A 15,304-nucleotide genomic window follows, 5' to 3' on the forward strand; every position below is an offset into this window, starting at 1 on the left:
AAAATTTAGGTGGATAATTTAAAAGTGTAGTGCATTTTTATGTTATTCGTAGTTGTTCATGTTATTCAAAAAAGTCATTGCTTACCTAGCATAACCCAAATTTTTTTCAACACATTTAGCCATATTTTATTTTTGGGTTATGCTTGGTAACCAATGACTTTCTTGAATAACATGAACAACAATCAATTAAATAAAAACACACTACACTTTTTAATATCTTTGAATTTTTATTTCTCTATCTATTAAATGTTTACTTAGCTTTTTATTTTTTTTAATATCACATAAGTTTTATTTATTTTCATATATTATACATGTTTATTTATTTTAGCATAGATGTTTACTTATTCATATAAAATATAAAATAACAATGTGGATGTGTTTACTTTTTCATATAAAATACTTTAGTAACAATGTGATACAATAGGTAAAAGAAAATTATACAGTAAGAATAGGAGAGCATTTGAAGAAAAAAAAAATTAACCTCCAAAATGGGAGAGCATTCTTTGATTAGTCTATCGAGCATAATTATTAGAATCGACCTAATAATTGACCTAATTAAAATATTAGATTATTGAGTTATTAATTTAATGGTTGAATTACTTATTGAATTGGTGATCCAATTATAATTAAATAATTATATAGAATTATATTTTATTATTTTTATAATAAATTTTTTAAAATTTTTTTTGTATTAAATTAATTATTGTTAGATTTTAATAATTTATTAATTAATTTATATCTATTACATGCTTCAAGTATTTATTCAAAAAAATTATATAATCATAGAGAAAAAGGTTGTAATTAATAAAAGATATTTGACCTTTTTAAATTTGTAAATATTTAATAAAATTTAATATTTATTTTAATAATGATGTATAATTAAAAAATTCTAACCTTGTAAAAAAATGAATAAAAAAATAAAAAAATTAAATTTAATGAATATAAAATAATTTAATTAAAAAGGATATATAATATATACAATAATTAACATATAAGTTCATAAGATGTAGCCTTGCCTAGTGGTAAAGTTATCTGAGCTAAGTCTCTTGAGCCTCACATCCCAGATTTAAACCAAGTTACAGTCAGTTTTTGAATTTATTTCATAGCTCCTTGAAGTATTATGTCAACCAAAAGTGTTTATAATGCTTGAAATGGAAAAGGAGATTACATGCGCGTGGTGTGCTGATTCAAGCACGTACGTGTCGAGTGGGTTTTTCTTTTTATGTTTGTGGTGGCTACTTAGATAATAATGCCTTCCCGTAAAAATGAAAAATGTTAGAAGTGATGAAATTTTATTATTTTTTGTAAGTTAACTATATTAATTCAATTTTTTTAATTTAATAATTTAATAATATATTTTACTTATATTTTTAGTCATTGATAATTAAATAATAAATTCTAATAGTTTTCGAGTATAAAAGTTACATGCAAGATGATAGTTGTCAAATATTCAACTATGATCTTTTACATCATGGCATGTCTATAAGAAGCAACTATATCATTTTGGGACTAACTACTACTTGATTTAAGAGCAACCAAATTTAATAATTAATTTTACATGTTTCTAAGAGTGTTGCAGTAGTTTCCATGCTTTATTAATTAATTATTAGTCTGCTCGGATCACATTCTCATATACAATTTGCTCACATATGAATATGATTCTAATTAAATTAGTTAATTACTTGATGTGGGTTATCTATAGTAATAACATTTTTATTAAGTCACTTAAATAAAAATGTTTAAGACATTATTTTTAAAGATATTTTTTAATAATTAAAATTTAATACATATAATTAATTAAATTTATGTTATTTTTATTAAAATTAAATCAAGCAAATTAATTTAATCAAAAAATTAATAAATTATATTTTGAAATAGTCTAAATTAATATTTTTTATAAAAAAATAACTACAATCTTTCTATTTTAAAAATAACTAAAATATTATTATTATTATTATTATTATTATTATTATTATTATTATTATTATTATTTTGACAACTTAAATCCTAAGTCTTTTTTTCTCTTTTTGCCGTGATGGAATTAGGATTTAGAATTTTCAAAATTTAATATATATATATAAAGAATATTTTAGTTATTTTTTATAATAAAGTTATTTTAATTTTTTTATAAAAAATGTTAATTTAGACGGGTCAAGATTTGGTTTATCATTTTTCGGCTAAATTAATTTATTTAATTTAATTTTGATAAAAATAACACAATTTAATTGATTATATGTATTAAATAATTACTAAAAAATATCTTTAAAAAAATATTTTAAACATATTTATCTAAGAAAGAAAATGTTATTTCAATAATAATAAAAATACGATTTGGACACATCTCTTCATCATTTAAACTATTCTCCTCGTTAATTATATCCTTTGAAAAACTTAGAAGTTAATATAAATGAATAAACATTTTTGCTAATATAACAATACTAAATACACTGTATTTATATAATATTTTTGTATAATTTAGTTTGAGATAATGTTTAAAATAGTTCTTAAATTTCAAATGCAAATTAAAATAGTCTCACATTTCATAAAAGATCATATAAGTCTCTCAAATTAGATATTGCAAATTTTTATTCGTCCCTAACTCAAACTTTTATTAATACACTAAGTGCTAGTATGTCATTTTAACAGTAAAGTGAAGTGAACACTACTATGTGAGTAAGAATAAAATAATATTTTAAATTATTTAATTGAATTTAAGTTAATCTCTCTTTCAATATTAAATCATAAGCCCTAGAATTACATTACTATCTTCATCTTCTCTTCTTCGGTGATTTTGTTTAAAATTTAGAGTTTAGTATTTAAAATTTATTGCAAAGGTGAAACTCGTATTACTTAATAATTAAAGGGTCTTTAATTGTAATTCTCATGGCAATCTGCAAGCAAGCATTTCATTGCAGCTGGTTCATTCATGCCTTTCTCTTTACATATGAAGCATCGAAATATTTATTGATAGTGGTACTTACTTTGAAATTATAAAATATGTTTAAAAAAATTTTTTATTAAAAAAATTATGATTTAAAAAGATTTCTGATGAAAAAGTATTATTTGATTTGATTTGATTTGATTCGATATCATATATATTTGAAAGATCAAAGATTTGTTTATTTGAAACTAATATTTTGAATTGGTTTGAGAGGCTCATATTAGAAAATCGTAGTTAACGGCGGTTATGACGTTAACTTAGGTACATCTAACTCAGATTTCAACTAGCAGTGGTGTTGCTAACCTAACGTGTAGGTTACAGTTAGATCTGTTATTTTGTTAGGATATAAAAAAAGAAAAGACTATTCTTAGAAGTGGAACTACCCAAGTGTTAATTTTTAATTTGATTTTTGTATGAAAAATTCTTTATTGATTCATTTATTCATATAAATTATTATTTGATCTTCTAACTAAAATTATTTTATAATAATATTTACATGATCTCATATAAATTATAGATGTATTGTCTAATTATTTGGCTGTAAAATTTATTTTGTTTTTTTAAAAATATTTTTTAAAAATAAATATTTGATTATGTAAATATTTTTATTAAATAATAATAATATGCAATAAATATTTATTCTTTATTAAATTTTTATATATCATCTGTTCTATATGTTATAGATAGTATCTATCCATATTTATTTTATTTTTGTTTATTAAAAATATATAATTATTCATTTTAGATACTGTAATTTATTAAAGATATTTGTAACCTTACTTATTTTATATTTGAATTTATTAAAGTTGCTAAAGGACTATTTCTCTGTCAATTATAACTTATTTTAAGCCATGACAAGTATCCTGATTGCAATTGATACTTTTTTGGATAAACATTGATTCTAAATTTTTACTTGAGATTCAATTTTGGATTTTTTTTTATTTCAATTTTGTTGAGTTGGAATTTTTAAAACAAGACAAATTCGATCATTTTTTAAATTATCAAATTAGATCAAATTACGTGCTAAAAGCTGTTCATATCTGATTCGATGCAATTCAAAGTTTAAAGTAAAAATCTAATTAAATTTTTTAAATTGATCCTATCCAATATGTGAACACCATTATTTTTGATAGTTTTATGAGAGGGTGAGTTAAATGTAACTAGTTTCATTGGGAGTTGGGACCTCATCTTTCCAATTAAAGCTCAATTCTTTGGCTTTTTAATCTTTCAATCAAAGATTCAGTCATTTTCAAGTGAAAAAAAATTAGAAAGTGTACGTTATTACTTCTAAGGTATTATTAGCTAATTTTGTAGAGATAGGTTGCTAAATCAAATAGATTTTCTATTATATTTTGCTAGCATTATGAGTGAAATGTAAATAAATCAACTCAATTTTTACTTTTTCAATGAATTATTGATATTTTTAACTTTAAAATATAAATATTAATAAAAAATATTTCATTTAAAATTAAATAAAATATTCAAAATATTAAATCTAATAAAAACAAAAATTCAAATCTTTTATTTTAGATCAAAGACTAAAAAATTTATATTTTTACAAATTTATAAATTTAAAATAAAATGATTAACGAATTTTTAAAATTCAAAAATCATCATTTAATTTATTAGTATCTAAAAAAAGTATTATTGAGACTTAATTATTAGAAAAAGTTAATCTAAGATATAATCCTCTAAAATAATATAAAAGCTAATATTTAGATTTTTTAAAATAAAAAAAATAAGTTTATGTTTATATTTTTGTTGTTCCTTTATCTTTTCTAAAATTGAGCTGTTATTTAGTTTTTCTCATTGAGAATTTTATTTTATTTTTATCTCCTTTCTTCGTCTTTTAAAAGTATAAGAAGCAATTTTCTAATTGTGTTTTCTTTGGTGAAGAAATAGATAATTATATTTTGTGTTCAATTATTCATTAACAATGGTTTAATTTTTTTCAAAAAAAAATTCTTATTCTGCTTTAGTTCTTCAATATTTATTACTTTGTTTCTGATGTACTTATTTTTATCTTCAAGTAAATGTTTAATTTTTAAGATTTAGTTAACATATATTTTAAAAGTACAAGTTAATAAGATCACTAGTAATAAAAAAATTTTAATAATTTATTTTAATAAAAATATAATAAATACATTGAAAATTTAAATTTTGTATTTTTTATAATATTTTTTTTTAATTTATAACTTTATCATGCACTCTAAAAATAAATATTAGTTAAATCCTATTTTTATTTTATGATTAATGCAATTGGGTGAAAAAAATGAATTTGAGCTGATTGATAAAACATGTTAAAGAAGATGATGACATATGCAATTTAGGATTTTTATGTATTTTTTAACGGAGTTAACAAAATTTTAAAAACTAAATATTTTTGTAAAATAAAAATTATTTTTGATGAATATAATATTAATTTTTTTATAATTAATTTTATCAGCGTTCAAATTTTTATAATTAAAAAGAAAAGTGTAAGACCCAGATTTTTTAGAAAATTTTATTATGAGCTAAATTTAATTTATTTATTCTTAAAGACTTTAATCTCAGAACTAATTTTATTAAAGATAATTAAAGCAAATTTTAGTAAATTGAGTTTAAAATAAATTAAGATTTTTATCTGATTTTACAAATATTGAGTATTTTATATATTTAAATTATAAATTTTAGTAGTTGTAAAATAATAAGAATTTTATATGATTTTATTTAAATAATTGAAATTTTAGAATTTAATATTTAAATTTTTATAAATAAAGAAAATTAATTATATTATCTCTAATTTTAAATTAGAATACTTGATTGAAAATCCATTTAGCAAATTGATAATTAAATAATATTTTTAAAGTAATTTTGAGGGATTAAATTAGATTTAAAAATTAATACAATATAACCTAATTTGATTTAGAATTTGCCAAACCCCAATTTAACCAAAATGTCCCTAATTTCAAATTTGTCCCAAATCAAATCCTAACCCAAAAAAATAAACATACAAAACCCTAACCCCTTTTACTCTATCAGCCGTCACCCCCTTTTTTCCAACTATACATGCACACACGCAGAAATAAGGGAGGATGAAGGGAAGGACGGCGCCGGCGGGCATCACTGCCGCCGCGCCGTCGTGTCGCCGTTAAAGGAGAGGAAGCCGCGAACCATAGCCACGGAATGGAGAAGAGAGCGCGCGTGCAGGGGAGGAAGAAACGCCACTGTCGTCGCGTCTTGCTGCCCTCGCCTCCACTAGAGAGAGAGGACAGCAAGCTTTGCCGGAACTCCGTCATTGCCTAGCTGTCGCCGTCATTGTCGATCGCGTATCCAATTTTCTGTTGCGGGGATCCACTGCCGGTAAGGGCGTACTTACTTCTAGTTTTCATTTTTTTTTTTTGAATTCTTGGAACCTTGTTGTCACTGCTTGGCTATTACAGTTGCTGTCATTTGAGATTCGGGCCACAAGCCGTCACTTGAGGTAGTTGCCGAAGCTGTTGCCGCTCCGTTGCCTCATTTCTCTTTAGCCGCAGTGAGTTATTCTAGCCTTGAAATGCTTACCGCTATTATTTTGCTATAAATTATTGAGAATTTCGTGATGTTAATATCCCAGTGTTGAGTTTTGAAAATTGTATGATTAAAATAAAAGCCGATGCGGTGTCATCCTGCTTCGTTTCTCGCAGTGAGACTATTTGGTTTCGTTCCTGTTTATCACAATATTCTATCATTGATTATATTTTAATTCCACTTAATATCAACTCCGCGTTAATCCCGATTTATGTCAGATAAGTCATCGTTGATGTGAACCTTGATTGTCGTCGTTGATATTGCCTGGAAGACAATGAGATTGCTACCACGAATTAAGAATAAAAAGGGATTCGACTTTTGAGGTAGGGTTTATTTTAATAAGAAAATGTTTTGGGGTTTGAATACCTAATAAGTTTAGTAGATTAATGCAAATGGATTAATGCCTGTGATGTGAATAATTTTCTGTCGAGATTGATATGTTGCGTTGTTATCGAATTGGTTGATTTCTGGCTTTTTGGTAAAATAGATTGAATCTTTGGATTTTAGTTTTCTTTGATTTAAACCGATAATGATTGGTCATTAAACGCCAGATTTGAAAACGTTGAATTGAAAGGTTGGTTTTTGTTGAGTTGGGGTTGAAAAGAAACGACCCGTGATGGGAGGCAAACTTCGATTTTTAGGAGAGGTGCTACTGAAATTTTTCTACGAATTTGGGACTGGTTTGGGTATGATTTCAAAAACTGAGTTTGATTTGAATTAATTGTCAAAAGAGACAAGTTTTAAATATTTTAAAGGATTTCAAAGAGAATCGAATTTCTATTACTTGGTTGATTTATGATTTTAACTTATTTGGTTTTTATAATAATGAGAAAAGATTTGGTTAATTAGCTAGGTATACTAAGAATTAAATTAATTATAAATTTCAGTGTTTGGGAATAAGAGTGTGAGTTTGAAGGTTATGCTTGAGACTGAGAAAGTGATTGTGATTTTGAATGGTAATTAAATATGATGATGAAGGAAGATGATAGGCGAGTTTAATACTATTGAATATGAGATTTCAAATGAGATTGAATACGAGATTGAGAATGAGATCGATGATGAGATTGATTATGATTATGAAATGATATTGAATATGATTCTGATTGTGATACATCTGCCTGGGTAGATGTAGTGGAGTGATTCCACTTGTTCCGGGATGTGGTGAGATATACCTGCCTGGGTAGATGCAGTGGCATTGTTCCACTTGCACCGGATTTGGTTTGAGACTCCTGGGGTAGATGCAGTGGTTATCCCCCACTTGCTCCCAGCCAAGAATAACATGGTATTTGAGAAATTATATGAATTTCGGATTTCCTTGGGTTGATGTGCAATGAGTCGGCTCCACTTGCTCCAGGTTGAGATCCGAGATTCTGTTGACCCTGCGTCGTAAGATATGGCCGGACACTTAGAGCTTTCCGGATGAGCTCTCTCCCATGGATATTTTATTTTAATTGTTTATAATTTTGAGCTTGGGGATGCGCACTCGTAGGGACTGTCCAATGGTTAGCTACCAAGATATGTCGGGTTGGCTTTGTAACTGACAGATGATATCATCGGCCATAGGGCAGGCATACATCATTTTCATATGTTTAAATTGTTTGGGTTTGCTTAATTGTATTGGTTTGCCTAATTCTATATGCCATACTATGTGATTATGTGCTATTTGCCTTACTTGAATCTACTTGTGTATTACTTGTCTGCATTGCTTGTGTTTGTACAACTAAGAGATCCCTCATGCTGGCGGTGGTGACACTGAGGGTTGTACTTGATATTGATAATGAGATGTTTGCTTAAAATTGAGTTTAATACTGAATTGCTGAGTTATATGCTGATAGACTGTGGTAGTGGAACGAGATAGGCTGAACGGAGTGTTGGATAAAAGTTTGAGAATGTATGTTGTAGCTATACCCGGTTTAGATTTGAATGGAGTAGGTTATTGGGTAGGAAGCCCTTTAGACATGCTTGCGGTCTTTATAAATTTTAAACTATTCAGTGTATTAATTTGTAAACTAAAGAAGTTTTCTTATGGCTTTTCAAAGTAATACTTTCCATAAAGCATTTTTCAAAAGGTTATTTTAAGGATTAACTACTTTTAAAATGAAACTAATTCTATTTGCAAGTATTTCTTTGCTTTGATGGTATTTCCGTACCTACTGAGAACGTGTGGTTTGTTCTCACCCCAAAATCTTTCACCCTTTCCGTGACACAGGTTCAAAGATTCAGTTTGAAGCTGCGGGCGATTATTGACTTTATTTATGAGTTAAGTTACTTTCATAGAGCTCCCTCGCTTGATGCTTAAGATTTGTATTTTATACAAAGGGATAGGTGTTGTTTCTAAGTTTTATTTTGATTTACTTGTATAAGATTTATTATTATTAGTAATTATGTTATTATTGTTACTTTGGTATATGATTTGTAATGAGTTGAAAATAATTTTCTGGCATTTTATTAAAGATTGAAACTCGATATTGAACGAAAGGCTCAATGTTAAATAGTTAATAAGGAAAATAGGTTAGTAACGCCTTACTTTTGGTACAATCATGACGTACTGAAAGTGGGTCGTTACATTATGGTATCAGAGCAGTTCATCTTAATTAGAGCCTTGGGAATGGACTGATTATATTTCATTGCATACTCTGAGTGTTTGTCATGTTATAGGTCTTATCTGGATGACGAGAATTAGAGCTTTATGCACATGACTGCCTATTGATTAACACTGTTAGCTTTTCATTGCATATCTAATGATATTAAGTCTGGCCAACTTAATTTTGATGGTTTATGTTTACAAAAAAGTTGACGGGTTATCATAGATGAGATAGAGTAATAAGTAACGAATACTACGGGGTTTAGGAAACAATAAAGGTTGCTTCTCGAGGTTACTCAGTTATTTATCTTATTCTTTCATGGTTTACCTTGAAGTTCCTGTTTGGGATTTCTTTCTTGGAAAGTAAACTGCTGATTCTCTAATCCTGTTCCTTGTGCATATGCATATGTATGCTTACATTCCTTGGATATCTACCTTGTGTTATTTAAACTCCTTTTCTTGACTCATGTACTCTTTGATGTGCTTTTAACTTGTTTGATGTATCAAAATGATCGTTGAAATCTTTGAGATTTTACTGTTAATTGAGTTGTCTTTCCTTATGAGTTTTGTATTCATATGGATCAGCTGAAAACCTGTTTGGTTTGACGTGCTCGTAAACCCTATTTGAATTCCCTTGATTTAAGTTTCTTCTAAAAAAATGTGAATTGATTTTTCTTTTTAGCGCACCTTAATATTCTTGAATATTCTTATGAGGTTGCAAATTCAAGTATTCTTGAAATTTTGTTTTAAACCTTTTTAAATAAGTTTTTGATTTATTTTTGTGAAAGGTTGACATTGACTTTGCATTCCTTTACTTAAGTTGTGCATCTCTTTGCTGTAATTTGATCATGTTTTGGTGCGACATAACCATCTCCAAAAAAAAAAAATAAAAAGTTAAAATAAATAAATAAATATCACTTTTAACTCAACGTACATTCCTTTATCTTACACTTTGAAAATTTTTGCATGCAGTTTAAACCTGTTTGTTTGCAATGCATCCTCTATCCTTTTTATGAGCAAAACTTTATCTCAGTTTTCTTTCCAACCAGATTGCAGTTTTCATACATGTTTTTGTTAGTTGGTACCTAAATACTTTTGAAATGTATTTGAGAAAATATAATTTTGCTCTTAGCCAAATTAATCTTTCTTTTTTCAAACTTTGCATAGTTTATTCCAACTTGAATTTATATTGGGATAAAGCCACATTTATGCTTTTGTTATTCTTTTGAAGGATGTTTGTTGCTTATCTTTTCTTTTAGACTGCGAAGTGGATTTTTTGCAAGTTTTCCATTCTTTTATGAACAATGTATTCGAAAATATTTTTAATCATACTCTTGAGTTCTGTGAGCTTTGTCTTGGGTTTGAGATATTCCTTTCTGTAAACCTCATACTCCTTCGACTCAGCTTGAATTTGTTTCAAATTAATGCACTATTTTTCTTCGCATTGATTCTATCGAATTTCCTTTATTCAAAAGTTATCATTGAAGTTACCAATTGAATCCTTTCCTGCAATCTTCATTCTTGTGCATCCAATTTATTTGTAATTTCATTCATTCTTTCAAATTCTTATGAGTGTTGTCCTTGTCACTTGTCTTTCCTTCTAAAATCTTGTGTCCTGATGTAAACTTGAGATTTGTTTGTGTCACGTATGACCTTTAGATATAGTAGACGATACGTTAGTTCTTAGGACACAGTTGATGGATGTGAAAGGTGAAGCTTGTAAGTGTGCGATGCCACAAAATGTTGTAGAACTTTGTTTTACGCAAAAAAAAAGTTTTGTTGATATCGGACTTGTGACCGGTACTGAGTTTGCGATGTGATTAATGAGGCTGAGAGCTTATGAATGAATCGTTCAATAGAGTACAGTTGGGAGTTGTGAAAGGGAGCTATGTTAAAGCCTTGATGTTGACACCATGTAATCTCTTTGTTTTGAGCCTATCTTGTAATTTCTGCTTAACACCACACTCTTTTCTTATATCTAAGTCTTCTGATCTACCCAGTATTTGGACATTCATATATATGCCAAGACTTTTTGTTTTTCTAAAGTATTTAGAAGTAAAATATTAAGATTATGTAATGACTTGTGTATTACTTTAATTTTCAAGGACGAAAATTTTTCTAAGGTAGATAGAATGTAAGACCCGGAATTTTTAGAAAATCTTATTATGAGCTAAATTCAATTTATTTATTCATTAAAGACTTTAATCTCAGAACTTATTTTATTAAAGATAATTAAAGTAAATTTTGGTAAATTGAGTTTAAAATAAATTAAGATTTTTTTATCTGATTTTACAATTATTGAGTATTTTATATATTTAAATTATAAATTTTAGTAGTTGTAAAATAATAAGAATTTTATATGATTTTATTTAAATAATTGAGATTTTAGAATTTAATATTTAAAATTTTATAAACAAAGAAAATTAATTATATTATCTCTAATTTTAAATTAGAATACTTGATTGAAAGCCCATTTAGCAAATTGATAATTAAATAATATTTTCAAAGTAATTTTGAGGGATTAAATTAGATTTAAAAACTAATACCATATAACTTAATTTGATTTAGAATTTGCCAAACCCCAATTTAACCAAAATATTCCTAATTTTAAATTTGTCTCAAATCAAATCCTAGCCCTAAAAATTAAACATACAAAACCTAACCCCTTTTACCCATATCAGCCGTCACCCCCCTTCTTCCAACTATACATGCACACACACAGAAATAAGGGAGGATGAAGGGGGAAGAGAGAAATGGGAAGAGAAGAGGGGAAGAGGAAGGACGGCATCGGCGGGTATCACTGCCACCGCGCCGTCGTGTCGCCGTTAAAGGAGAGGAAGCCGCGAACCATAGCCACGGAACGGAGGAGAGAGCGCACGCACAGGAAAGGAAGAGCCGCCACTGTCGTCGCGTCTTGCTACCGTCGCCTCCACTAAACTTGCCGTCATCGCCATGGAAGCCAAAGAAAGAGTTCGCAAAGAGTGAGAGAGATACTGATGGGAGATTGATGCACGTGAGAGGAAGTGGATCCGTTCGTGTCACTGTTGTTGTTCCGTGCCGCCGCATCCTACCACCATTACTGTTGGGCCGCCATCACTATAAGGAAAAGAATGCGCGAGAGAGAGGACAGCAAGCTTTGCCGGAACTCCGTCATTGCCTAGTTGTCACTGTCACTGTCGGTCATGTTGCCAAGTTTCTATTGCGGGGATCCACTGCCGGTAAGTGTGTACTTGCTTCTAGTTTTTATTTTTTAATTCTTGGAACCTTGCTGTCATTTTCTGGCTATTACAGTTGTTGTTATCAGAGATTTGGGCCGCAGTCGTCACTTGAGGTAGTTGCCGGAGCTGTTGCCGCTCCGTTACCTCATTTCTCTTTAGCCGCAGTGAGTTATTCTAGCCTTGAAATCCTTACCGCTATTATTCTGCTATAAATTATTGAGAATTTTGTGATGTTAATATCTCAGGGTTGAGTTTTTGAAATTGTATGATTAAAATAAAAGCCGATGCAGTGTCATCTTGCTTCGTTTCTCGCGGTGAGATTATTTGGTTCCGTTCCTCTGTACCGCAATATTCTATCACTAATTCTATTTTAATTCTACTTAATATCAACTCCGCATTAATCCTGATTTATGTCAGATAATTTGTCGTTATTGTGAACCTTAATTGTCGTTGTTGATATTGCCTAGAAGTCAATGAGGTTGCTGCCGCTAGTTAAGAATAAAAAGGGATTCGACTTTTGAGGTAGGGGTTTGTTTTAATAAGAAAATATTTTGGGCTTTGAATACCTGATAAGTTTAGTATATTAATGCAAATGGATTAATGCCTGTGATGTGAATGATTTTCTGTTGAGATTGATATGTTGTATTGTTATCGAATTAGTTGATTTCTGAATTTTTTGTGAAATAGATTAAATCTTTGGATTTTGGTTTTCTTTGATTTAAACCAATAATAATAGGTCATTAAATGTCAAATTTGAAAACGCTAAATTAAAAGGTTGGCTTTTGTTGAGTTGGGGTTGAAAAGAAGGGACCCGTGATGGGTGGCAAACTCTGATTTTTAGGGGAGGTGATGCCGAAATTTTTCTAAGAATTTGGGATTGGTTTGGGTATGATTTCAAAAACTGAGTTTGATTTGAATTAATTGTCAAAAGAGACAAGTTTTAAATATTTTAAAAGATTTCAAAAAGAATCGAATTTCTATGACTTGGTTGATTTATTATTTCAACTTATTTGGTTTTTATAATAATGAGAAGTGATTTGGTTAACTAGCTAGGGATACTAAGAAGTAAATTAATTATGAATTCCAAGGTTTGGGAATAGGAGTGTGAGTTTGAAGGTTATGCTTGAGACTGAAAAAGTGATTGTGATGATGAATAGTAAATAAATATGATGATGAAGGATGATGATAGGCGAGTTTAATACTATTGAATATGAGAATGAGAATGAGATTGAATGCGAGATTGAGAATGAGATTGATGATGAGATTGATTATGATTATGAAATGATATTGAATATGATTCTGATTGTGATATACCTGCCTGGGTAGATGTAGTAGAGTGATTTCGCTTGCTCCGGGATGTGGTGAGATATACCTGCCTGAGCCTGAGTAGATGCAATGGCGTTGTTCCACTTGCTCTGGGTTTGGTTTGAGACTCCTGGAATAGATGCAGTGGTTAGCCCCCATTTACTACCAGTCGAGAATAACTTGGTATTTGAGAAATCATCTGAGTTTCGGATTTCCTTGGGTAGATGCAGTGGGTCAGCTCCACTTGCTTCAGGTTGAGATCCGAAATTCTGTTTACCCTGCGTCGTAAGATGTGGCTGGACACTTAGACCTTTCCAGATGATCTCTTCTCCCCCATGGATATTTTATTTTGATTGATTATGATTTTGAGCTTGGGGATGCACACTCGCAGGGACTGTCCAATGGTTAGCTACCAAGACATGTCAGGTTGGCTTTGTAACTGACAGATGGTATTATTGGCCATAAGGCAGGCATACATCATTTGCATATGTTTGAATTATTTGGATTTGCTTAATTGTATTGGTTTGCCTAATTGTATATGTCATACTATGTGATTATGTGCTATTTGCCTTACTTGAATCTACTTGTGTATTACTTGTCTGCGTTGCTTGTGTTTATACAACTGAGAGATCTCTCATGCTGGTGGTGGTGACGCTGAGGGTTGTACTTGATATTGATAATGAGATGTTTACTGAAAATTGAGTTTAATACTGAATTGCTGAGTTATATGCTGATAGACTATGGTAGTGGAAAGAGATAGGCTAAATGGAGTGTTGGATAAAAGCTTGAGAATGTATGTTGTAGCTATACCTAGTTCAGATTTGAATGGAGTAGGTTATTGGGTAGGAAGCCCTTTAGACACGCTTGTGATCTTTATTTATTTTAAACTACTCACCGTACTATTTTGTAAGCTAAAGAAGTTTCCTTACGGCTTTTCAAAGTAATACTTTCCAAAAAGCATTTTTCAAAAGGTTATTTCAAGGATTAATTACTTTTAAAATGAAACTAATTTTATTTTCAAGTATTTCTTTACTTTGATGGTATTTCTATCCTTATTAAGAACCTGTAGTTTGTTCTTACCCTAAAATCTTCCACCCTTTCAGTGACACAAGTTCAAAGATTCAGTTTGAAATTGCAGGCGGTTGTTGACCTTATTTATGAGTTAAGTTACTTTCATAGAGCTCCCTCACTTGTTGCTTAAGATTTTTACTTTATACAGAGGGATAGGTGTTGTATCTGAGTTTTATTTTGATTTACCTGTATAAGATTTATTATTAGTAGTAATTATGTGATTATTATTACTTGGTGGTGTTTGGTATATGATTTGTAATGAGTTGAAAACAATTTTTTGGCATTTTATTAAAGATTGAAACGCGATATCAAACGAAAGGCTCAATATTAAATAGTTTTGGTACGATCATGACGTACTGGAAGTTGGGTCGTTACAAAAAGTATAGGAAGACAATGAGAATATTAAACAATATGAACAATAGATATGTTGGATGTTCAATTCAATAGGTATGCAGATAATTTGTTGATTATGATGATTATGTTGATTCAATGGATATATTGGATGTTCAATTCAATAGGTATGCACAGTTAACAATGGCTAGATGTTCAATTCTCTAGGTGGGCAGATGGTTATCTGTAGAAAATAAGTTGTTTCAACCTGCTTTTCCATTAGTCATGAACACATATATATACATC

Source organism: Arachis stenosperma, chromosome 10 (assembly GCF_014773155.1).
Source record: "Arachis stenosperma cultivar V10309 chromosome 10, arast.V10309.gnm1.PFL2, whole genome shotgun sequence".
Taxonomy (NCBI): Eukaryota; Viridiplantae; Streptophyta; class Magnoliopsida; order Fabales; family Fabaceae; genus Arachis; species Arachis stenosperma.